General features: G+C 40.2%; 1 protein-coding gene across 1 annotated transcript in view; it reads right to left on the bottom strand.

Moving 5' to 3' along the window:
• Window positions 1-26,821, bottom strand: part of si:dkeyp-14d3.1 (transmembrane protein 132C) — an 808,037-nt gene that overhangs the window by 665,606 nt on the left and 115,610 nt on the right. The gene's annotated exons all lie outside the window — the stretch shown is intronic.

The raw sequence follows: 26,821 nt of genomic DNA, 5'->3' as shown, positions 1-26,821 counted from the left end.
AATAATTTGCTAAGTTCCATCCCAAGTAGACAATAGATATGACAGACTTTATAAATCCCAATTACACACAGCTACGCACGTTCACCACAGATAAGCGTGGATAAGCACACTCCAAAAAACAACACTGCTGCATTAGGACTTACTTTGTACCCAGTGATAGCCAACTACAATCATAATAAATATCCTAAGAGTGTAAACAGAGAGATGGTGCTAATTACAAACACAAACAGAGGTATGGACATTTTTAATAGTCACTTTTCATAATCCGCTGTGGTCCAGTCACATGATACTGAGTGTCCTAATAAAAGTCAATTGAATGTTACAGTAATGCTTAAAAGATAAAATGCCTTTCAGCTTAGCTTTGGGCCATTGACTGGCAAAGAATTAACAATCCATGAAGCTCTAGAAACACAAAGCTTTTCTTAATGATGGGCCTTTCTAGTCCATTAATTTTAAAGGCAACTTCTCATGTGGCTTAGGGTCAGATCTCCTTAATAAAATACCATAAAGATTAGCTACAGAAATCAAGAAGATTGTGCACTCACATATTTATCTCCACAAAGAATGTCCAGAGCCCATGCAGTTCTTAGCATTGTTTATCTATACAAATGTTGGCTTACCCGAGGCCCAAAAGGCATAAACTCGCATCTGTAACATGAAAGTAGATTATAACATGGAGCGCACATGGGTATGAAGATATGGAAGATAAAATAAATACATTGCAGATAAGAAGGAATCAGCAAGGTTTTAAGTCTTGCTTAAAATGTTGTTCTAAAAGTAGCAATGTGACATTGTGCAAGGAAATCCCAATGGTCCACTCTCGGTGGAGGACAACAGTCCAAGCTCACAGTGAAGGGCATATCGGCAGGTATGGCATTCTAACCTGCAAAGAAGGAACAATTTGCTTAACCCTTTCTTTATCCTTCCTGACTCAAGGGTGCTTTATGACTATTATTTTTCGTTGGAAAAAAGGGTGGGGGCATGGGAATGAATCTAGTAAGATATGGGGCAAGGACCAATGAGTCGAATAGCTTTTTCTCAACCTGAGTATACATTGTAACATAAACTTTGAACGAGCCAGCCTAGACACGATTACTTGTATTTGTACAGCGTTCCTCAAGGAGGAGAACATCTCAGGGTGAGAAGAAACGCACACCAAATGGGGGTGGAAGAGGTCGGGGAGGGGGACTGGAAGCACACTACAAGAGATAGGTTTTTAAAAGGCTTTTGAAAGAAGTGAGAGAAATGCCAAAATTGAGTGGTTTAGGGAGAGTTCCAGAGGGCAGGCACATAGTAGCTGAATGGTTATCAATGGTAGAGCAGAAGGAGCGGCGGACAAGCAGTAAATCAAAGAAAGATGAGCAGAGGGTGCGTGGTGGGACGTACAGTTAGAGAATATCACTCAGGAAGGGGCGGATGAGGCTGTGGAAGAATTGAAATTGAGGACATTGCTACATAGGGGAATAAGGAGCCCGTGGCTTGGCATTGACAGGGATGATGGTGCAAGTGTACGAACTAGTGCATGAGAAGACACAGGCTGTGGGATATTGGATTCATTGTAATTTGTGAAGGGTGGAGATGAAGAGGTTGATCTGCACTGTAGTCAAGACATAGAATGAGGTTTCAGGCCAGGGGGAGAATGAGAAGCCTAAGCGGGCAATATTCTGGAGGAACAGACATCATAACCAGGCTGGCCAGATACCACACAATCTCATCATCACACTTTCTCCTCCTTTAGCTCCTGCTATCTGCTTATGTCATTCATATCTTACTGTATACACTTCCAGCCATGTGACACACATGCCCTGCCCATCACAATCTTCTCACTGTAGCATTCTCCATTAAAGAAAGAAAGAACAAAGGGGGATGGGAACCAAAGGGCAGGTTCAGATAGGACAAATTCAGACCAGGAAACGGGAAGTAGAAAAGCAGCTAGTGACGTAGTTAGCGACTCAGAAAGGCAAAAGAAGCAAAGGTTAAATAGTGTTCAGCACAGGAATTTGACGGGGTTAAAGGGCATATACTTCAATGCAAGGAGTATTACAAACAAAGCAGATGAGCTAAGGGCACAGATAGACACATGGCAGCATGATATCATTGCTATAACGGAAACCTGGCTTAAAGAGGGGGATAATTGGCAGCTCATTATCCCTGGATATAGAGTTTTCAGGCAGGATAGAGTGGGTGATAAAAAAGGAGGGGGGGGGGTAGCATTGTTGGTTAAAGAATCAATTAGTTGTGAGAAGGGATGATATGCTAAATGGATCATCAATCGAGGCCAAATGGGTTGAGCAAGAAATAAAAAAGGGGCAGTCACACTACTAGGAGTGTACTATAGACCCCTGAATAGCAAATGGGAGATAGAAGAACAAATATGTAGGCAAATTTCTGAGTGCAAAAATAAGAGGGCAATAATAGTCGGGGACTTCAACTACCCTAACATCAACTGGGATTCAAACAGTGTGAGGGACGCAGAGGGCGCAAAATTCTTGATCGGTGTCCAGGAGAATTTTTTTAGCCAGTACGTGACAAGCCCAAGAGGGGATGCAATTCTAGATTTAGTCCTGGGAAATGAAGATGGGCAAGTGGGTGAAGTGACAGTGGGTGACCATATTGGGGATAGTGACCACAATTCAGTTAGTTTTAGCATTATTATGGAAAAGGACAGAGTTAAATCAGGAGTAAAAGTTTTAAATTGGAGAAGGCAAATTTTATAGAACTAAGAGATGATTTGGCAGAAGTAGACTGGACACAACTACTTGAGGAGAAATCAATGGCAAGCCAGTGGGAGGCACTAAAAAGTGAAATTCTACGGGTACAAAGCAGACACGCCCCCTCAAAGAAAAAGGGTGGCACTGCCAAATTTAGAGCCCCATGGTTGTCTAGAAGTATACAGGGCAAGATAAAGCAGAAAAAGAAAGCTTATGACTGTCACAGAAAACTAAATACTGCAGAAAGCCTAGAGGAGTATAGAAAGTACAGGGATGACGTAAAAAAGGAAATAAGGAAAGCAAAGAGAGGGCATGAGAAAATATTTAATCTTAGTAAGATTAAAGAAAACCCAAAGATGTTTTATCAGTACATTAAGAACAAGAGGATAGCTAAGGAAAAGGTGGGACCTATCAGGGATGATAAGGGTAACTTGTGTGTAGAAGCAGAGGATGTGAGTAGGGTTTTTAAATGAATGTTTTGTCTCTGTATTCACAAGGGAAAGGGATGATCCGGACGTAGTAGTTAAAGAGGAGAGGTGTGAAATATTGGATATAGTAAACATAACGAGAGAGGAAGTACAAGAGGGACTGGAATCCTTGAAAGCTGATAAGTCACCAGGGCCAGATGGATTGTTTCCTAGGCTATTGAAGGAAGCCAGGGAGGAAATAGCGGATGCTCTGAGGATCATTTTCCAATCCTCACTAGATACAGGGGAGGTACCGGAGGACTGGAAGACTGCAAACGTAGTACCATTGTTTAAAAAGGGTACGAGGGAAAGGCCGAACAATTATAGGCTGGTCAGTCTTGCCTCGGTGGTGGGCAAACTATTAGAATCAATACTGAGAGATAGGATAAACTGTCACTTGGAAAGGCATGGTTTAATCAGGGATAGTCAGCATGGATTTGTTCAGGGAAGGTCATGCCTTACAACTCTGATTAAATTCTTTGAGGAAGTGACAAGGAGGATTGATGAGGGAAGTGCAGTGGATGTTGTCTACATGGATTTTAGTAAGGCATTTGACAAGGTCCCACATACCAGACTGGTCAGAAAAGTAAAAGCCCATGGGATACAGGGAAATGTGGCAAATTGGATCCAAAACTGGCTCAGTAATAGGAAACAAAGGGTAAAAGTTGATGGATGTCTTTGCGAATGGAAATCCGTTTCGAGTGGTGTGCCACAGGGCTCAGTGTTGGGTCCCTTGCTGTTTGTGGTATATATTAATGATTTGGACTTGAATGTAGGGGGCATGATTGGCAAATTTGCAGACGACACAAAAATTGGCCGTATAGTTGATAGTGAAGAGGATAACTGTAGACTCCAAGAAGGTATCAATGGGTTGGTGGAGTGGGCGGAAAAGTGGCAAATGGAGCTCAACCCGGAGAAGTGTGAGGTAATGCACTTAGGGAGGGCAAACAGTAAAAGGGAATACGCAGTAAACGGGAATATATTGAGAGGAATAGAGGAAGTGAGAGACCCTGGAGTGCATGTGCACAGGTCCCTGAAGGTGGCAGTACAGGTAGATAAGGTTGTGAAGAAGGCATACGGAATGCTCTCTATTATTAGCCGAGGTATAGAATACAAAAGCAGGGATATAATGATGGAACTGTATAAAACGCTGGTAAGGCTATAGCTGGAGTATTGTGCGCAGTTCTGGTCACCACATTACAGGAAGGACGTAATTGCTTTGGAGAGAGTGCAGAGAAGATTTACAAGAATGTTGCCAGGGCTTGAAAATTGCAGCTACGAGGAGAGATTGGATAGGCTGGGGTTGTTTTCCTTGGAGCAGAGGAGGCTGAGGGGAGACTTGATTGAGGTGTACAAAATTATGAGGGGCCCGGATAGAGTAGACAGGAAGTACCTGTTTCCCCTAGTGGAGAGTTCAAGAACTAGAGGACATAGATTTAAGCTGATTGGCGGAAGGATTAGAGGGCAAAAACTTTTTTACCCAGAGGGTGGTGGGTGTATGGAATTCGCTGCTCGAATTGGTGGTAGAGGCAAGGACCCTCAACTCTTTTAAAAAGTACGTGGACCTGCATCTAAAGTGCTGTAAGCTGCAGGGCTACGGACTGGGTGCTGGAAGGTGGGATTAGAATAGGCACCTGGTTGTTCTTCGAGCCGGCACGGACACGATGGGCCGAATGGCCCCCTTCTGTGCTGTATCTTTTCTATGTTTCAATGGTTCTATGGAACTTTCATTTATATAGCGCCTTTCAAAACCTCAGGATGTCCCAAAGCACTTCACAGCCAATGAAATACTTTTCGTAGTCACAGCGTAGAAAACGCAGAAGCCAATTTGCGCACAGTAAGGTCCCACAAACAGCAATGTGATAACGACCAGATAATCTGTTTTAGTGATATTGGTTGAGAGATAAATATTGGCCAGGACACCAGGGAGAACTCCTTTGTTCTTCTTCGAAATAGTGCCATGGGATCTTTTATGTCCACCCGAGAGAGCAGACGTTTTAACGTCTGATCCGAAAGACATTAGTTAGTTGTTACTTTCTGCTTTGTAATCCATCGCGGCACAATATACAGTTAAATTCAGGCACAAGGGCCCTCAGTAGACCATAATGCTCTACCAGGAAGAATAATAAATCATTTCCTGCTCTGACTCATTCTTTTCCAGAACCGCAAAACTAAGGAACTTCTTAACTCCCTCAGTTTCCCCTTCCTCTGACAGTCTGCGAGCTAAACAGTTAGCATTTAAAACATGAACAAGAAGCTCCAGGTGAAATCATAGAGGACAATTCCACTGAAATTATTTGGCCAGTGCAATATTCCACGTCACCCAGTCTTATTATCTGCAATGAGCCTCCCAATAATCTATCCAGCTTCTGGTGCCAAATTACCTCTGGTCTGAGGCATCATTGCCGCTGGTTTGCACCTAACAAGTGCTGCATGATGGGATTTATATATATTTAAATCAGGCCACATTTGTTGCCTCCTCCTGGAAGAATCAGGTGTGTCTACTGCTTGAAAAGAAAATGGTCTTCAGACTTTTTGCATCTAAACTGCAATTTTGTAGGGGCAAAAATGCAGAGAATAGCAAGCTGAGCAGGACATGGATAAAACCAGATGAAAGCCCAGGCCTACAAAGGGAAAATGGCAAATTGGGACAGTTATTGTGATGATTAACCCAGCTCTCGCCTGATATGACTTCACGTATTTATTGTGCTTTTTGCAGTTAACAAAAATCACTAGATTTTGTCATCAACACAGGGGTAATTTTAACGGATGGGAAATCACAGGCTGGGGTTGTGCAATTTTGCAAATTGAGCTGAAAGCACCAAATGGAAAATATTACCCCACAGACACATAAAAATGATTTAATTCAACTTTTGGTTGTCATCTGTGCTTTGAAAACTCCCTTTCCTTTCACCTCAAATTGCACACCCTTGTATGTGGCAACATACTTTGCCCTTGTGCTGAGTTCAGGCTGAATTTGCTCCCACAATTTCTTCTTTGTATTTAGTTCCTCGTCAGGCTCACCAAGCTACCCCCTTTAGCTACGATACTAACTTTCTCGTACAACAGTCAACAGCTAACCTTGATTGCACTCTTGCATCGTAAGGAAAAGTGCGTGCCATAGGTCAGTCGTGCAAAGAAGCAGTTCGGCTCTTTTCTCTAAGAAGGAGAAACCTGATGGGTGACCTAATAGAGGTCTTTAAAATTATGAAGGATAGACGTAGAGAAGATATTTCCACTTGTGGGGGAGTCCAAATCTAGGGGTCATAAATATAAAACAGTGATCAATAAATCTGATAGGGAATTCAGGAGAAACTTCTTTACCCAGAGAGTGGTTAGAATGTGGAACTTGCTACCACATGGAGTAGTTGAGGCAAATAGCATAGAAGCATTTAAAGGGAAGCTAGATAAGTACATGAGGGAGAAAGGAATAGAAGAATATGCAGATAGGGTTAGATGAAATAGGGTGGGAGGAGGCTCGTGTGGAGCATAAACACCGGTACAGACCAGTTGGGCCTGTTTCTGTGCTGTAAATTCGATGTAATTCTATGGCTCATTTGATAATACTGCAGTTCGGCACGCAAGAGTTGTGAATCGAAAGGAGGATAAGAAGAAACACTGGAAGAAAATGTCCTTGGACTTACATTAGTTCTGTTTCACTGCCATGCAGTGATGTTTCAGACGGCTTTCATTAGTGCAATCAGATGTTATATGAGCACATTTTGCAGAATGGCAATCATATGTGTGACAAGTCATACCCAAAGCTAAAACCTTGTCAAATTTTGATACGACAGAGAAAAATCATGGCAGAATCTGCAAAACACTGCAACGTATTAATTGGTTGAGAAATCATTAAACTCTACACAGCTGGTCTGATCTGACTGCATGCACTAAAAGCTACAATAATGAATGTGAATGTACAAATAAAAGAAAAATTGCTCTTTTTCAACAGCTTTTGGAAAATACCAGAGGCCAGAGCATGTTATTAGCAACAGATGTCGCACCACAACTGCTAAAGAGACATTTTTGGTTAATATCTGCTTACTTGACATCCTCTTATGTTTAACCTTGATGCAGAGATCAGTGAGACAATCTGTGTACCATTTTGCTACAATTTAGATAAGGACTTCTTTTAAAAAATGATCAAAAGGAAATTGATCTCATGTTACAGTGATACCTGGCAAAGCCATCTAAATTTAGGCGGTCAGTTGCAACATATTTTAAAAGCTGCTAAGATCATTCACGTATCTGTGTTGTTCAAAAATACATTACTTGAATTAAACCAAGCCAGCTTATTTTACAGTTAGTACAGTTTAAAAATAAAAATAATTTCACTTTGGAGGAATGAATTAATCCTATCAAATTAATTGCAGTAAATTTGAAAGACTGTAACTATTCTCCAGTAGTTAAACTAAAGAAAAAATTGGACCCATAAATTATGAGATGGCCTGACGTGAGCCTCTTGCCACATATGTTTAACAAGATGCCGCAACTGAGCATTGGAAAAGCTCTGTAAGGGTCAGCATCTTATATTGCTATTGGTAATTGCTTCTATCAGCTTTACAATCTAAATCCTCACCAGATATATAGGATAAAAGTGGAAAATATTTGCCTTTGCTGGATAACTGCATTTTTGCTCATCTTTTCTTGGAGACACCATTAAACGGCAACAATGTGTTTTCTGGTTTAATGAGCAAACAGGAAAGTCTAGCCCTTTTCCTTCTGTGAGTACAATTACTACTAGCATCTACTGTTGCAATTGCTGTGTTTGATGGTCACAGAAGTAACACTGTTAATGTGTTAAAGTGAAACAGTTAACAAGTTTGCTCCTCGTTTCTTTAGTTATATAATTGAAGTGCTGAAAGGAGCCAGCACCTTAGTAGTTTCATCTGTTTTGCAATACATCTGTGAATTAGTTGGTTAGCTCTCAGATGGGCTATTGGGTTGGTGATATGCCACACAGAGAACATAGGAACATAGGAACAGGAGTAGGCCATTCAGCCCCTCGTGCCTGCTCCGCCATTTGATAAGATCATGGCTGATCTGTGATTTAACTCCATATACCTGCCTTTGGCCCATATCCCTTAATACCTTTGGTTGCCAAAAAGCTATCATCTATCTTGCTAGTCAACTCATAGATAAGCATTAAAGCAACGTAAATGTTATTGGCATTAAAAGCAGCTTATAAGTCTGAAAACTACAATCTATTTTAGCTGGAGAGAAATGACACAAAGATGAATGTAGGTGGCATGGATGGGTAAAAAGAGTAAAAATGAGTAAAGAATTTTAATAAAATACTTTTAAACCACAATCAAATGTATTCTCCATGCATGTAAAGGATTTTTTAAATATCAAAATACGGTTGACATTTAAAAATGCAGTTGCTCCTTTCTTGGGTCTGTAAAGTTTTCTAATTAAGTCTGTTCAACAGTAGAATTGACTGTCTCTTATCTAGAATTGCAGTAATTCTGTGATTCCATTTCTATTTTAGAAGGTATTTACCTAAATGATATATTAGTCTGAGTGCACAAAAATCACCAGTGAGCTGATTTTGAACTTTTTAAGCATTGATCTTTTGTGGCATCGGAGTTGGTTTTGTCCTAGAAATCATTTTAGTTCTAGTTTCAGTCTCATTGTTTTGAATTTTAGTGTTGCTTTACTTACAGTTTTTCTGATCTTAATGTCACCAGTCACGCATTTAAAATGAATGAGCTACTATTAGAAAACTTAAGCTGCAGTCTTCATAAGAATCTATTCCTAATTTTAGCTTAATATCCCCACATTATAATCATATTCTAGTTTTAATCTTGGGGGAAAAAAATTACCCCAAAATGTACTTTTTGCTTCCCACATTTTTGTTCTGGTTTAAGCTATACATTTAAAGTGCTGTTTCAGAAAATGTCAAACTTGCTGTTACACTTCTCACACATTCACAAGGGTACAAGACCTGTTGAAAAATAATAAATTGAGCCTTGAATGACAATTGATAACTTTATCCATCTCTACCAAAAGTTGCGGATTCCTGGCCAGTGTTTTTACTCCTAGAGCTAATTGTAATTTTGTCTCTTTATCTTATTATTTCATCATATTTTGGTTTGAGGGGTAGAAATTTGTCTTGGACGGTGGTGTTTAATGGTTGGTATTGCCTAGACTGCATGTTATACACCCTGTCCGATATCCCGTTCCATTGATATCAATAGATTGGGTGGGGTGTATAAGGGGCGACAGACTTGATACCACCCTGAATTTCTACCTCATAGTCTTCATGAGAAATTTAGTCCCAATTTTCATCTTTTTTCCATGAAAACTTGCATCAATGGCTATTTTTGTTGATAGCAACACGTTGGAATTGCTTTTCAGATAGGATAATTAGTATTCAAGTCTCCTGAACCTAATCAGTGGGCTTCAATAATATGGTTAAAATTGAAAATAAACTTGGCAACACTATCATTACTTTCAATTGAGTCAAAACTCCAAAAGAAAAAGGATAATGGCGTTAAGGTTAGGGTTAGTCTTTGAAGATAGCGCAAAACATACAAACATACGAATTAAGAGCAGGAGTAGGCCATTCGGCCCCTCGAGCCTGCTGTGCCATTTGATAAGATCATGGCTGATCTGATTGCGACCTCAACCCTACTTTCCCATCTACCTACCATAACCTTTGACTCCCTTGTTAATCAGGAATCTGTCTAACTCAGCCTGTTAACGATAATGAATCGGCAGCCCGTTTTACACCTGCCTGATTTTCTATTCCATTGAAATCAATGGAAAATAAATCGGGCAGGGTGTAAAATGGACTGCCAATTTGCTACCACCCATTTTCCTCTACTGGCAAAGACTAATTTCACCCAAAGGTATCAAACAACATAACCCCAGAATTATGCGAATCATAGATGGAAAATAATTTCAGAATCAGCATCTCAAATGACATTCATCAACAGACACCAATGACAGACAATATGCACACAGGAATTCTTATTGAAAGATGCACCCGATACCTAGGGATATATTTTCCTCTGTGACTTAATTAGATCAAAAAAAGGCATCAGTAAATGGGGAGCAAGTCTGGTTAAAAAAAAATAGTAATGGATTTTCAATCTGTTGGTGCTGCGATTGTCAATTTTGCTCCCACCCTAAAATGCGTGAGATGAAATTGGGGGGAGAAAATAGGTTATTAAGGATTATTAATTTCCTATTTTCTATCCACAGCTTTATTCCGAGCTCCGAGCACAGTCTGACACCCAGAACTCTAACCTCGAAAAAAAGATGAGAACCACCAGAAAGTTTCACAATTATTAGTAAGTGCTGTAATTCTTCAAAGTGACAGACCAGCTCCTAAAAGGTACAGGACTCACGTTTTGTATCTAAGACGTGAACATACCATCAGGCACATACGCACTCGTTATGTCCCTGTGTTTGCACTATTTTTTCTCGATGGACTCATCCCCATGCATCTACCCTTTCTTTCCACTCCCCATCTCATTGGAGAGGCAAATAAAAAAGACTGCAGCCAAATCAGGAATCTGGCATTCAGGAATTCTTTCCCAACAGAGGTTTTCTTGCTCCTGATAAATTTCTGCTTTATTGGCCTAGAATTTGCTGTCAAAATAACAGTGAGGCTAATGGCGCTCACCATTATTTATGCATAAATCGCACAGCAAGGGGAGGGGCAGATGTGCGGTCAAGAGAAATCCAACAGTTCCTGTCCCAGTTGTGCCACATTGCCGATAGCTTTGCAAAAACAGCATCTCTGTCCACCTCACCATTGAAATGCATTGAACAGTGTGAAGTTGCAGTATTTGTGTGGTAGATACGAACTAAACTCTCCACAGAAAGTTAAGTCAAGTCATTTCAAGTCTAAGTGCCCTTTTAACAACATGATAAGTGTTGATTACTGCCTGTCAACCTCTCTGGCACTGAAAATTAACTATTACAAGTGGGGAGTCTCATTCCTTCAGGTTTTAATTGTTGGAGATTTTTTTTTAAACTTGAATTTTTTTTTCACTTTTTCTTTTTTCTCTCTTAATCCAATCTTTCTTTCCCATTCCGTACCTGATTTGACGTTGAGTTCTCCCACTCTGATTTACACTTCCTTCTCAGTCCTTGAGCTGGTAATGTCACAATCCTTCAATCTGATTGGTTAAGGAGATACACAGCTGCTTGCCCTGTTCACTCAGATCCCAGATGCCCTGTAGGGGGCACTGAGCCCTTTCCATCCCTCATTTCCAACAACTTGCGGTGCAAAATATCATGGAGATTAAACGGGCAAGGGCAAGTCTGACTAACAGTGGGCGATGTTCGTTGACCGGATACAGCAGATTCCTACAGGTACTGGTTCTGTCCTGTGCCTCCTTGTATTTAAAAATAGCACACTACATTAGATATTGTTTTGGGTCTTAACTGCCAAACAATTTTATTATACAGTAATTACCCATACAGTAGAAAATAATAAATGGTTTCGAACTCTAGTGTTAAGATTATGGGCTAGATTTGCGATTTGCGCTCAGGCATAATCCTGGCGCTGTGGTGCCAAAAGAAATGCCTAATCCTCAATGTCAGTTTTACACCCCAGTGGCAAGTTGAAAATCTATCTCATCAACTAGAATTACTTTTTTTTTTTAAATACATTTTTGTTTTAAATCCTTTCCTTACCAACTACAGATGTTTACAAAATTCCCTACTGCAAAATCATTCTCACTTGTCATCTTGATTGGCAGGCTACATTTTGGGTTTCTTTTACCCTTATTAACTCCAGATTATTATTCTCTTCAGAGGTTTTCCAGACAGACAATTTCTTTTTGAAGACTACAAATCAAATTCAGTGATTTGAAAAAGGCAGGTTGAACAGTCCCTTCCAAACAATAACAGGAGGCATGCAAAATGTGAGTAACTGTCTGTTAAATTCAAAAAGCTGCAATCAGACACTTATCTGAACAAAATCAGACAACATGCTTGTATTTAAATTGAATGGTTTGACACCTTTCCCAAGCAGACTTCCTGATGACCAGCCAAACCATATTCACAATATTGTATCAAGTTAAGCTGGAATGCTATCACTCTGAGGGAAGCTGGTTTTTAATTCCTTATGTACCAAGTTCAAATTAAAGAAGCCAATACCAAGATTAATTTCGGACAAATTTGTCACTAAAATCCAAAAAGGAGGAAAATATGCCACTTGGTAAGGATGCAAATTTATAAAACAGCAAAAATACCAAACACTATCAATAGGTTCAGACAATTATAGCTTTTTCGAGCAATTGCTCACCTAGAAGCTCAGTTATGAATCTCCATGCAAAGCCAAGTCTGTCTAACTGAGCGCGACAGCTAGTCCCTCCTGCATGCAATTTCCTTTAAGATGCCCAGTGACTTTAATGGTAACCCACGTCTGTCAGAGAGATATTCTGAAGAATTGTGGACATGACTGTACATCGTGAAAATGGTGAAAAGCCTCGCCGTTCTCCTCACACGAGCACAATATCACAGGCACTAGCTAAAGACGTGGTGGAAAAGTATAATGGTCCTTTGATGGACAGGCAATCGCCGAGCAAGTATTTTCTGTCTCTAACCTGCATTAACAGTGAGCTGGATGCTGTCACTGGAACCTTGGTGAACTGACACAGACGTAGCTCTGGCTGTAGTAAAGAAATCATCCAAAGCAAGGAAATGTTCCACTGCAAGGAAACCAAAGAAGGTGGCAAACTCAAAAAGAGGCAATAAAAGTGAAGTAGACATTAAAGGCACAGGAAAACCAAAGGAGAAAACCCCCCAAAAATTGAATTTGTAAATATCTGAAGCCAACAGCACTTCTCAGAGCTGAAACTGGAATAAAATGATTCCTAGCCCTCAGTTAACCATCGGTTTCAGCTTGTATTGAGTGCTTGCACAAACATAGCTTTTAGTGGAATTGAGCACTATATTCACCTGTACACTACAAATGGATTACCAAATTTTAAGGATTAAAATGGAGTCCAAGTGCTTTCTTTGAATCTGCATTAGCAATCTGAGTCATGTCTAGGCCAAAGACCCAGTAGTCTTTGCTAACCAAATTAATCAAATTATAGGTGCTTTGAAAGGCCATGGGTAGTTCACATGTGATTCCTTATCAATCACTGAGGCGGGGCTTTCACATGTCAAAAACAAATGATTGGTTGGTTAGGAAACGTCTATTCACATCTTATCTACTTAAATGTTAAAATGGTTACCATAACTGCCTGACCATTGAGAGGAAATTATTTGATCATCAAATCAGTTACTTTTGCATTAAAAAAAGGACACCGATATAATTCAGGGGCAACCTCATGGTCTCCAACTCCAGGGCTTGTCTTTGCCTTTACACAAGAGGGACTAAGAAAGGCCCCATGAGGATCATCACTCACCTACCTTCCATTATGAACCATTCAGAAGCTACTAAACGTGATTTGTTTCCTTTTTTTTTGTTTCGACACAGTTCGTTCCACTTCTGTATATGATTTTATCCGTGAATAAATCCAACCAAGTAGTCTTAGCCTGCACACATTGATCCAACAATGTGTTATTGTCTGCCTTTCAAAAGGCAAAGGAGAATGTGATGAGCATCTCATGTACTCTCCAATGATTAATATGCCATGATTAGAGGTTAATTATTAGGGTTACTAACCAATACATGGCACATATAAAAATGCTGGTTTCAGTTTATCGGGGACTCAGTCTGCGAGTGCAAACTGCCCTCTGGCCGAGAACATGAGGCAAAAAATTGTTGGGGCAGAAGCCCAAATCGTAAGAAGTTTTTTTTTAAAATAGTAATTTTGCAGGATTCAACCTTCCCATTCGCAGTTAGCCCATTGATTTTTTTTTAAAAAGAGAGTTTTAGCCATTGATTACAAGTTGCCAGCAGATTACACAATTTTCTCATTGGTGCTAACAGCGCCATTAATGACTTACTACTGATCAGGCAGAGCGAGGTGATCAAGGTGGAGCTGCAGAATTACTAAGTCACTATTTCAATGTCAACAGTGGTAAGGCTGACCTTAACATCACAGCACTAGTTTTGTTTATTAGAAAAGTATCCACCCTCTCTTAGAGACTTAAGGTGCATTTAAACCGTAAGTTTAGCATTGCTGTAGGGCAATTTCCACTTTGCACCAATGCTAAACTTGCAGTGTAAATCTGGAGTTAAGGTGCAAACTCACTTTGAAGCCAAACAAGACTCTCTCATCTACTTGCTGCTGGTGGCTATAGTTTCACACAACTTTGGTTTGATACCTCATTGAGTGTAAATCCAGTGTAGTATCAAATGTAGTTCAAAAGTGCTCAGGAAAGTTCGTTCGACCTCCTGGGCCCTTTTTAAACCTACCTGATCTCAATTTAAATGTTTAGGGAGTAGGGATTCCCCAGTCCTCATGGGGAATCAAGGGATATGGTGATCAGGTGGGAAAGTGGAGTTGAGGTCGAAGATCATCCATGTCCTTATTAAATGGCAGAGCAGGCTCGAGGGGTTGCATGGCCTACTCCTGCTCCTATTTCTTATGTTTCTTATGTAAAACATCTCAAGCACCTGCAGAGATTAGATTTTTGACCTGCATTCCCCCAGGGTACTGCTGAGTGGTTACTGCCAATATTGGAAAACACACTAAGTGACATTTGGTAGAGGATTTACCTGCTAAAAATAACCTGTTAAAGCCCATCGAGAGCAAAATCCAAGTAGAACTGAGATATTGGCTGTTCTCCCACTAACATGCTGCATGGGATATTATTTAAGGCTTAAAAAGGTCATTTTTTAAAAAAAAACTTAGTAGTAGACATTAACTATCACAGAATCTTAATCAGTATATAGGAGTAGATTTTGAACTTGCCACCCAACTGGCGTTGGCTTCCCGTTATAGAAACCGCCTGATTTTCATTTCCATTGAAATCGGGCTGTTTCTACCTCAGGCGGCCAGTCCAAAACCCCAGTTTTATGCCCGGGTGGCAAACTGAAAATCTACCCCATAGTTTTGTTTAAATTTATAAACAGATTTAAAAGAGAGTCAGAATTTGAGGAGTAGTGCAGATTCCAGTAACTGAAATTTTATCAAATTAAATTATCATTAAGGATTGGGAAACGACACAAACAGCAAGGTATCGATTTTCTTCCTCTCCTCCCTTTCTCCCCAAGTTCATTTCTCGACTTTTCATAGAACAGCAGTCCTACAAAAATTACAGCAATTGACAAAAGAATGACAGGGAAGAATTCTGACTACAAATGGCCCCGCATTTTAAACAGAACCAGGGAAGGGGTCTGTGATATTCGTCTGCTGTGAAGGACAATCAATGTCAGTACAACCAATATTCCAAAAGAACTCATCAGAAAGAAACTAAATGTAGATTTTCTTTTCTGATCTGCCTTATAAAATATATGCAACAACCCAGGATACTTCACATACATGAGTTCACTCAATTAATTTCTTTGTAATCTGTGACTTTTGATCATACAATGCTACAGTCCTTTTTATAGTAAAACATCTCCAAATCTTAAAGGGAAAGTGGATTTGAGGTGGAAGAGCAGCCATGATCTGATTGAATGGCGGAGCAGGCTCGAGGAGCCGCATGGCCTACTCCTGCTCCTGTTTCTTGCGTTTTCTTATGTAAACTGAGAATGACTGTTGTGCACTTGCCCACTGGGATTCATTTCACATGAACGCCTCAACACACGTTTGATATTTTTGCACACTCTATACCAAGGACACAATGAGGCAGATTTTTCTCTGTTGAGCTTGTGCATAAATAATTACCTGGGCAGACCGCATAGAGGGAAATAGAGCAGGGAGAATCGTTTCCCCATAACAGAGCCTGCCCAATTTCCTGGTCTTCAACGTAAATACACAGAAATTTGGGAGGGCTTTTTTTTATTCGTTCATGGGATGTGGGCGTCGCTGGCGAGGCCAGCATTTATTGCCCATCCCTAATTGCCCTTGAGAAGATAGTGGTGAGCCGCCTTCTTGAACCGCTGCAGTCCGTGTGGTGACAGTTCTCCCACAGTGCTGTTAGGAAGGGAGTTCCAGGATTTTGACCCAGCGACGATGAAGGAACGGCGATATATTTCCAAGTCGGGATGGTGTGTGACTTGGAGGGGAACGTGCAGGTGGTGTTGTTCCCATGTGCCTGCTGCTCTTGTCCTTCTAGGCGGTAGAGGTCGCGGGTTTGGGAGGTGCTGTCGAAGAAGCCTTGGCGAGTTGCTGCAGTGCATCCTGTGGATGGTACACACTGCAGCCACTGTGCGCCGGTGGTGAAGGGAGTGAATGTTTAGGGTGGTGGGTGGGGTGCCATTACAGGTATGCTATCCTCCACACCCGACCCACCCAGGCAATTATTTATGCCCAAGTGCAAAAAGCAAAAATCTGCCCCAGTTATTTTGATCAGCTCATACACTGAACGATTTGCCTTATTTTATTTACTTCTTTTGTGAATATTATGCTCCTCAAGGTGAGTCGTGTTAGTGGTGGACAATGGGACACTTTTACTCCCACTACCAGCAAGAAACAATCCCACATCAGCACAGAACTGGAATCATGGATTTGATGTGAGGTGAGCATCAATTGCATTTATGCGATTTCAAGTGGGAAGTGGGGGGGGAGGGGGGAAGAGAACGGGACACAATCTATGCCAAATAAATTTGAGGAGGACACTTCCCTTTCATCTTCCCCAGTGGTTACCCCTGTCATATCGCACAATATGATGCAGAGTAAAACCAACTCTGCATTGCCTCAACTCCAACCTCAGAATAGCACCTTCACTACATCTACAGTATGACATCTTTCCAGCCAATCCGTGGCCTACATGAGTCAGATTTCCAATTTAGGGTCAGTTATTGCCAAATTAGGACAGTGTAGCAGTGTGACCCAAGGCCACGAAGAAATGGTTTAACACTCATTTCATATAGTCCTTATAGTCAACCGACTGAGAAGGCTTTCATTCTATCAGTCTGGGCTGGATTTGAACCAAGGTTCCAAAAGTGAAAGGTCAAAGGACCCACTGCACCACTCAGGTCCCCTCAGTCTCATTGTATTTATATATAGGGTTAAAGCTAATATTAGAAATGATATTCAAACAGAATCAATTTAAAAGTTGCTATATAAGTTAAATGCTCATTAATATCTATGAACAAAGGTAGAGCAATTGATTTAAAGGATTTGTCTGTATTCCAGTGGAAAGGACACTTGTTGAACAGTATCACATGTCCAATAGTTGGTAATGAGTGCAAGTGGAAGAAACATTAGATCAGCAAAATTACAGAGTAATACTTTATACAACCTAACACATTGTTGAGTATGCAACCCAAAGCTCACTGGATTTATGAAAGTGGTGTTACTGTGGGAGTTTATCAGATCAGCTGGAATATATAGACACAGATGAAGCACTATAACAATATTGTGGAAAAATCTGGGGGCAGGGGGGAATCTTACAGGTGCTGGTAAAATCTCCAACAATTTTTCCATGGCAAAGAACTGGGTTTTGGCCAAATTGGTCATTTAAGTGGGGGGAAAACACCAATTTATTCAAAAATGTCAGGACAATAAAACCAAAGCAAGATTTGGCTGAATCATTAACCATGGCTTTCTCCCATGGGTAGAATCTGAATCTACTCAAGAGTAGGTTTAAGAACAACTGCACCTAAAAGTTACAGTCGAAATACATTTGTTCCCTGAATATAACAATTTAAGATAAACCTATCTTCACCGTTTTCCCCTCTATACAGTAGTAAATCAGAAACACAATGTGAGTGCTGAACCATTATAATGTAATGTCAGCACACTGAATTACCCAGAAACAGCTTCTTTGCAAAACATATTTGTCAAAATGTATAGTTGCAATGTATATGATTGTACAAAACTGCTTGCAGAAGCTGTTCAATAATCACACCTCTGGTTACTCTACAAGCTCAGGTTTACCTGTAACTTGTACATGAAATGTGAAAGAGACAAAAAGAGACAAAGTGACAAAAAGAGAATGGACACAAAGTTTTTATTCCAAACAGCACAGAAAACGTTTATATATTTGAACTATTTTAATTATAAATGCTTAATGTTATGCAATGACATATTCAAAGCACAAATGTTAACGTTAAAACACATATACAGCAACCAACCTATTAAATAAATTAGTGCAAAGTTGAAATTAAGCAATTTTATACATATGAATGTATAATATTGTGAGGTGGATAATGGAGAACATTAATGAAATCCCCTATATACAGAGTCACCGAACCCAAGGAGACTAGTGTGAAACAATAGTGTGCAGAAATCGCTTGGAGTAGCGAGCCAACACTGCTCGCCGCTCCCTCTAACTTACTGCAGTCTTTTCGTCAGCCACTTCCTCGAATTGGAAGCGGGGAAGAGCCCAGCGTCAGTGCAGGTGAAGCTAGGACCCTGGGAGCAAGCTCTCCCCTCGACCAATCAGGTCACAGCATTTTTGACCTGCTGCGTTCACTGACTCTGCAGGTTTGAATGATTAAACCAGGAAGTGAAAAATAAATATAAAAACAGTTATCGACAGTGAAAAAAAGAGCAGGTAAGAAATAAATGAAATAAAAGAGAGAAAAGGGAAATTTTTTAAAATTTTAATTTAATGACCAAAAACTATTAAAATAAGGAGCAATGAGACTCCATATTTTTAAAAGTTAATTTTTAATTGTTTGGCAGTCATTAAGTCTTACTGTGCTGTGAAAACTTAGTTTAGACCTGGTATTTTTAAGCATACCTGTTTTGTGGCGATGTTAGTTAATTTCCAGCTGGGCAGATAAGCAAGTTTGCACTTTTTCAATGATTTCCCTGATTGCAGCCTGCGCTATACCTTTAATTCGAAGCTGTCATATTGCCGGCAAACCAGTAGGAGCAAGTTCCGGATTTCCCCCTTTCACCGTGCATGTGCGAACGCCAGAACTTGCTCCTCAATTTCACCACTAACAACGGAGAGCGCTGTTGAGCTCACCGTTATTTCGGGAGCAATTTCTGCCCCAATCATCTGTACAGATAAAGGGAGAAAAGGTCGCCTTAATTGAAGTTGAACTATGCACACACAGAATTACTCTTGCATATGCATTATTACACAATACATAATAATAATAGCTCAGAGTGTAATATCTGAAATAATAAAGCAATTATACAGCAACATCATACTCACCAGAATTACTGGAGTCAGAGAAGATATCGGACCAGAATTTGCTGTAGCAGGGCATCTATCAGCATCTGCCATTAGTTAGATTTGCTTTTGCCCGTTTAGGTTTTTTAATTTTTTGCGTGGCAAGTTACTGAAAGTGCGAGCTGATAACGTCGCAGCGAGGGAAACAGGGCATCAGGGACCCGAGTGAACAGAGCAAGCAACAGGGTATCTCCTTAACCAGTCAGATTGAAGGAAATTAACAGTGCACAGAAGGAAGTGTAAATTAGACTGGGTGAATTCAATGTCAAATCAGGTGCAAAAAGAGAAATAAAGAGAGGGAAAGAAAGATTGGATTAAGAGAGAGAAGAAAAGAGAGACAGAAAGGAAAAGTAAAAAAAATTTAAACATTTTTAAATTTTACATTTTTAAATTCTCCAGCAACAATTAAAACCTGAAGGAATGGGACTGCACACTGGTAATAGTTCATTTTCAGTGCCAGAGAGATTGACTGGCAGTAATTAACACTTATCATGTTGTTATAAGGGTGCTTAGACTGGAATGGACAAGACTTAATTTTCTGTGGCAAGCTTAGTTCACATCTACTGCACAAATACAGCAACTTCACGCCGCTCAATGCATTTGATAAGTGAGGCAGACAGTGAGATGCCGTTTTGGCGAAGCTAACAGCGGGAGCGATGCACCTTGGACAGCAACTTTTGGATTTGCGCGTCTAGCTGCGCTTCTGCCTCTCACCTGAAGTTGCTGTACCGTTTGCACATAAATAATGGTGAACGCCTCATCATTATTTTGACAGCAAATTCTGATCCATTGAGTCAGAGTCCCACAAAGTTTAATGAGGCAGTTATCCTTTGCTCTGCCGGGATTGGGATTGTTTCTTTTTACACCTACATGTGTTCCACTGTGGATCTTCTTACATTGATTTTCTTTTGCGTTCTATCTCAATTTGTTGATACCTTATCAGGTTTTCAAACTACTTTGAAACATTTGTAGCAATAATATTCCAACCATGTTGACAACCCTCAACAGTTGACATTCTTATTTTTGAAAACCTTTTAAGGTTAGTTTGCAAGTACACGTAAACCCATTGTGGAGAATTGAGGTTTCCTGCCCATGCCAGCAGTAAGCACCAACTTTACCATATGCCATCTGAGTGGAATGGGGAAAAAATTATTCACAGAGGTCACGTGACTTTTATCTCTGGTAACTGAGGTAATGCTTGCCAACAATTACAAAGCCGGGCAGAATCTTTCCTCTGAGCTAGTGAAAAGCATGTCAAAAGTGCCCTTTTATTTTCACCTCAGAGGCATAACCTTCAATATGCTAATCTTACTATGCATCATGAATGTACAACATCTCTGGGTTTATACACAACCTTTTTTTGTTAGATATATAGATCAACAAGGCTTGGTTGGCATATTATTGTAAAAAAAAAGCATTACTTAAATGCACCAAATGTGGGTGGCTCAGTAGCAATAACGATGGGCCATCAGTCTCAAAAGGAGATCAAAGACTGAACTCCAACTTAACTTATGTTCCCACTGAAGCATCCCCTTGGAGAGGAATCAGTCAGTGTCAGCTGGATGATGTGGGGGAGGGAAAACTGTCCAGGGAGGAATCCATACTAACACCACTCAAGCACACCTCCTGACAGATTGACAATTCACTGATATTGACAGTATCCAGGACGACGCCTGTGATCTGAACCGTTCTACCCTCCTGATCAAGGATGAAAGTGTGAATGTGGGGGACTTAAAACAAGAAAGCAGGAGAAAAGTACAAAAAAAGTATTTAAAAAATATAAATACCAGCTGTAACTCCACCAGTGAACACAATACCTGCTGTTTTACAGACAACTTTTATAACTGTAAAAGTAGATCTAGCAGCATTTCAGAGAGCTGGGGTGTTCTCTTTATGGCCCTGCTACAGATAACCCAGCAAGGTTTAACGCTTATTAATAAGCATGAAAAGTTTTGGTGCTTCTCAGTTGAATCACCAGGCAACATGCCCATATTTTTTGAGCAACTTTCAATTGATCCATCCCATCTACTTGAACCCACAATGATAGGGGTGAATCAGCCATTTGATCATTATGTTGCCAGACAAGATGTGGTTTGACAAGACCATTCACTCTGCTACACATTTGTTTGAACTGTAAGCATTAACTAAACCACAACACACCGCAAAGCCGTATTAGCAGACACTAGACGTACACAACATTTGTAACTGGTATCCTTGCAAGTTCCCAAAAGCATTTGGAAGGAATTCTACGATACAAAATGCAACATAAATGGGACTTTACTATGAATAGTGGCAAATATGAATATTTGACAGGCAGTTTAGAAAAATCAAATAAGACATCTCAGCTAGTTTCAAATCCAGGTGCCAGTACTGTGTAATGCATTCTGAACCTCCAGCTACCCTTAGTACAATCAGCTGAACAGCTGATAGCTAATATCGGCGAATTTTATAAAAAGTTGTCTTAATGGTGCAAAATGCATTTCCAGTCATTTCCAGATGGCATAACTTTAAGAAATGCACAAGTACATACACAAATCTGGATGCAGTGTGCTATTCAACTAATTCAATATTGGATGATAGATTAAGTATTAAAATGTAGGGCATCTTAATTACTCTGCTGATTTTCAATCATTCCCCACTTACCATTTTCACAATGTTGAGTTACAGTACAGAGCCACTGCACCAGGTTTAGATAAGATAAAGGTAGAATAGATGTTTGAGCAAGGTTGATGGACTTATATTCATAACCCATTGAAAAATAAGCATTTTGACAATCTGTAGACTCACTGGTTTATTAAAGAGTGCCATTTGTCTTCATTTGTTTTGATAAAAAGGCCATATTGCCATTTAAGGAGGAAAAAGAGCCAAGACAAGCCATGCATCATAATGAAATCCCAGGCATGTGACATGATGATGTCTTATCATAATGTCTTTGTGATGTGAATGCAAATTACACAACACAATTCATTTTTATCAATAAAAGCAAAATGCTTTCCCAATAATTTTATGAGAGTGACATGTCCCTTTAAAAATAAACATGACCTTTTCGGGAAAGGGGGGATGGGATGGGATGGGGAACAGTAACCCCATCGATGATCTAAATAGCTGTCTCCTGGGAAATGGCTTTCAAATCTCAATCGTCTTAAAAGCGCTTAGCTGTCTACATTAGGGCAAACAAATTAGCTGTTTTAACAAAACTAAATCCATAACATATGAGGAGGGAAAGCAGCTTTATTTTTCAATTCCTGAACAGATTGCAATATAATCTATAGTTAATCAAATGGAGAATGGGGGAGTGACAGTGGAAGGGGACATTTGTGCATTGTAACTGAGAGTAATTGTAATCACAGCAGTAGCTGGTCTGACTGTGACGTAGCACTTTCAAAACAGATCTGATTATTGCAGACACAAGAAGATCTGCTTGGTTCTCTGCTTTGCCTTTCCAGCTCCTGATTACATACAGAAAAATCTGAAATGATAAACCTGGCCAAGATTAGAAGAGGGTCAAGGAGGGTTTGCATAACAGGCTGCAATCTCTGTCACTCCCCCATTCTCCAACCCCCTCCCCTCCTACCCAGTGCCAAATATCCAATACTATGTGAATAGAACTTGCCAACATGTATTGAACATACTGTCAGGGACAGGTTGTTGCACTATTTTCCTGAATGTTGAAAAATGATAAAGCGCTCCGGCAAAAATGGCCGACACATTTCCCTGTGCCAACTGCACATACGCCTATGAAAAAAAACTTCTTTCCTTTTTTAATGTGTGCATTTGGTAACCATTAGAGGGCTGATTTGGTGCATCATTTTCATTTTTACTTCTAAATGTAATCAGTTTATACAAGCAATACTTTTTTTCCTACTTTTTGGGTTGTTACCAGAAACTAGACCAAAGTGGAAAATAAGCCAAGTGTCAAGTTTTAAGGCACTGCTCCCAATCACATTAACAACGAATGTCAGGAACCTTAGTCAAATCTGCTCCCTATGAGTAATCAGTTAGATAACATTTACCAACAAAGGAAGTGAGAACCATTTATAACATTTTCAAGAGCTATAGAAATGTAAGCCTTTTAAAAAAATGCAGGCTTGTACATTAGAAAATAAACTAATCCAGTCCTAATTATGAGAGTGAGGGAAAAATAACCCAAAGTAGGTCTAACTGTCATGCTTACTCTCACTGTAATTTGTGGTGTTTGACAGCATTTCAGCACAATATTGCAAGCCTTTCATTACAGCTCATTGATTTCAGACAATTTATCTGCCAACCCCTGCACAGAGAATGCAATGAAAGAATATTTGCTACTTGGCTACTCTTGAACACTTAAATCCTCCACAATTGGTCCTTGAAGACTCATATAAACTCAAGTGTTTCATCTTGCTTGCGGTAATGTACTTTTCTAGTTTATTAAGCACCGGCCTATCATACAAGGAACAGTATAAATAAATGTCGGTATCTTGTGTGGACCCCCGAGATAATTGTACAAACAATACGTAATCAAGACAGAGTGTGAAGACATGCTTAGAAATTTCAATCCGATTTGACCACTGTATCTCAACAATATGTCACTCATTTCCCAAAATGTATTTGCTTAATATGAAAAAATTGCTGCTTGCTGGGGTTTTTTTTGATTTGAATGAAAAGTCCCAAAGAATAATTTGACAGTGGCTTCCCACCTCAACAAGCACGCTAATGAAATTTCATACTAAAAAGCCCTCTGGCAAGGACTTTTAGGTTTTCCTCAGGCTAAATTAAAATCCCATGCAAAAATACTTAATACTTACATACATTCAAACAAACACTCATAAATAGCTCTGCTTGTGTGTCTGCTGAATAGAATTGCACTATTTATATATACTTTACTGACCAAAATCTGTATTTTAGAAAAAAAAATGACTGGCTAATTATTCTATCATCCAGCCAGCTGCCCATGGTACTGTGAACGATACATGCACTGGATCTGGCTGTTCTCTGGAGCTTTTCTGATCACTGCCCGACAATAACAAACTGGCATAATTTCAAAAACAAGATGACTGGAATATATTTTTAGTCTTTCATTTACAAGCCGACCAATTGACACCCGTGTTTACTGAAATGTGTAATTGGAATATTCTGAGGATCATTCAGGAGGGCACCAACAGTTTCTCTCGAATACAGTGAGTGGACATTTATGCAGAAACAGGGACATCTTTGCTTTGCCTGTCTAACAGGCTAATGTATCAGAGTAAAAAGGCTAAAGAAGGATTGCTATAAACCTTGGCAAACTTCTTCTTCAAGATAAATGTTGTAACCCCTATCTCCATAAAATATTGACGACATTATGCAGAGACAGTGCGCACAAGAGAGTAAAACAGTGAATTATGCTAATTAGACCCAATTTACATAGACAGATTAAACTAATTATAAAGTAGATTTTCCTTGATAATTCAAATACTGTTGTGTTTTGCCAAAAAATAAACTGAAACTACATACAATTAGTAGAATATTGCTTCAAGATCTAATGCATCAACAAATGTTTCAATAATACATGTTGGCCCGGAATTTGCTCCAAAAATAACAGAGAGCCGAACAGCGCTCACCATTATTTAAGGGCAAATGGAAGAGCAACTTCCAGTGAGCATGCATGCACGGTCAAATCCGGAAGTTGCTCTACGAGATCCCCTGCTCATTTGAAAACTGCGCGGGAAGGACAGCTCAAATGAATGGACCAGTGAGAAGTTGCTGCAATATCCAGCTGGAAACAAACTAATCTACACAGAAAAAGGTCTGCTGATTTTTTTTTAAAACGATAGGTCTAAACTAACTTTTAACGGCATGGTAAGTCTTAATGACTGCCAAATAACCTATCTAGCACCGAAAATGAACTTTTAAAAATGTGGAGTCACATTCCTTCCGATTTTAATTGACGTTGGAGATTTTTTAAAAATTAATTTTTTTTTTACTTTGTTTATTTGTCTCTTTTATCTTTGTCTTTTAATTCGAAATTTCTTACCGTCTCTTTATTTCACTTTCTCTAACTGATTTTACATTGAATTTACCGTTGTAGCTTTCACTTCCTGGTTCTGACTGCGCGGCTTGTCAAAGATGCTTCAATCTGATTGGTTGAGGGGCAGGGAGATCCTTTCCCCGCTCACACAGCCCACAGATTCCCGGGAGAGGACGCTGCACTTTTTGCAGCTCACCATTAGAGGAAGTTCCTGCACTAAAACCCATGGGCAAGTTTAAATCTAATGAATGGCAGAAGCCAGTCGTCCGCCGCTCAGAGCAAATTCAGGGCCATTAAATATTCAATGACAGTAATAGCCCATTACACTGAAATTCCTTTTCAAGAAAAAGGTAAAAATACAAAAAGCAATGTTGCCAGAGAGCTCCTGTTTGTAGGGATGAGGGAGTTGTTTTGTGTGACTTTTGGATGAAATGATAATGTCCACATCACATCCGCACTGCTGAATTCCATTTTTCTGGAAAACATTACAGAGTAGAAATTACTGTCACCAAAGTTACTCTACTAATGCTTAACACACTTTTATCAAATTCCCCACTCCACTATTTGAACAGAGGTATCAACCCACTTAAAATAAATGGGTTAGTGCCTCAATTAAAAACGAAGAGAGGAGAATTTGAAAAGACTGCGTTAACCATTCATACAATAACAGTGACAACACGAGTTTCTACCCAATAGAATTAGATGGTACGATGGGAAAGGCACTGTCCCATTTTTCGATTTGGATTCAAATCTAGCCCAGAATGATGAGATGGAAGTCTTGTCTGTTTCCTGTTGTAAGGATCCTGTGTGAAATACATTTGGACAGTCAAACCAGTTCCTAGTGGGAATGGGCCACTGAACAAAATTGTCCCTTCCTGACACTTTGGGCTCGATTTTAGCACCCGCGATCGGGTGCGTTCCTGGCGGGGGGGCTACGAAAATCGGGGATTCCCGGGGTGGGGCGGGAGCCCGGTTCCAACCCGCCCCATTTCCGGGTTCCCCACTGACGCGCTGACATGTCCCAGCAGCCCCCACATGTGGGACTCCCACCGGCTTTACCACTTAAGATATTTATTTAGGTATTTCAGGACATTTAGAGACCTAATTAACATGATATTTTAAGAGGGTTGGGATTTTGCAAACAACTGGGACTGTTTCCCGTATTGGGGGAAACACTCCCAGTTGAAATGGACGTGTTCCAGCCATGAGCCTGTGGCAGCTGCAAAGGTCCATTTGACAGGTCGGTGGGGGAGACCCTCATTCATTGCAGGAGGCCACTCTATCACCTTGGACGAAGTTTGGCCTCCACCACCCTCCTCCTAACAATAAAATTCACCAAATTGCACACTTACCCTGGTGTCCAGACACTTGTAGCTACCTTGCAGACCCCCTCAGATGTGCATCTTCCGGATGGGGGCCGCCGTAGCTGCAGTCATGACCTCCTCGGAGGACGAACGGCATCACCAGCCTCGCCGTCCACCTCTGACACGTGGAGCTCCACA

Source organism: Heptranchias perlo, chromosome 25 (assembly GCF_035084215.1).
Source record: "Heptranchias perlo isolate sHepPer1 chromosome 25, sHepPer1.hap1, whole genome shotgun sequence".
Taxonomy (NCBI): Eukaryota; Metazoa; Chordata; class Chondrichthyes; order Hexanchiformes; family Hexanchidae; genus Heptranchias; species Heptranchias perlo.
This window is presented reverse-complemented; position numbering and strand designations above follow the sequence as displayed.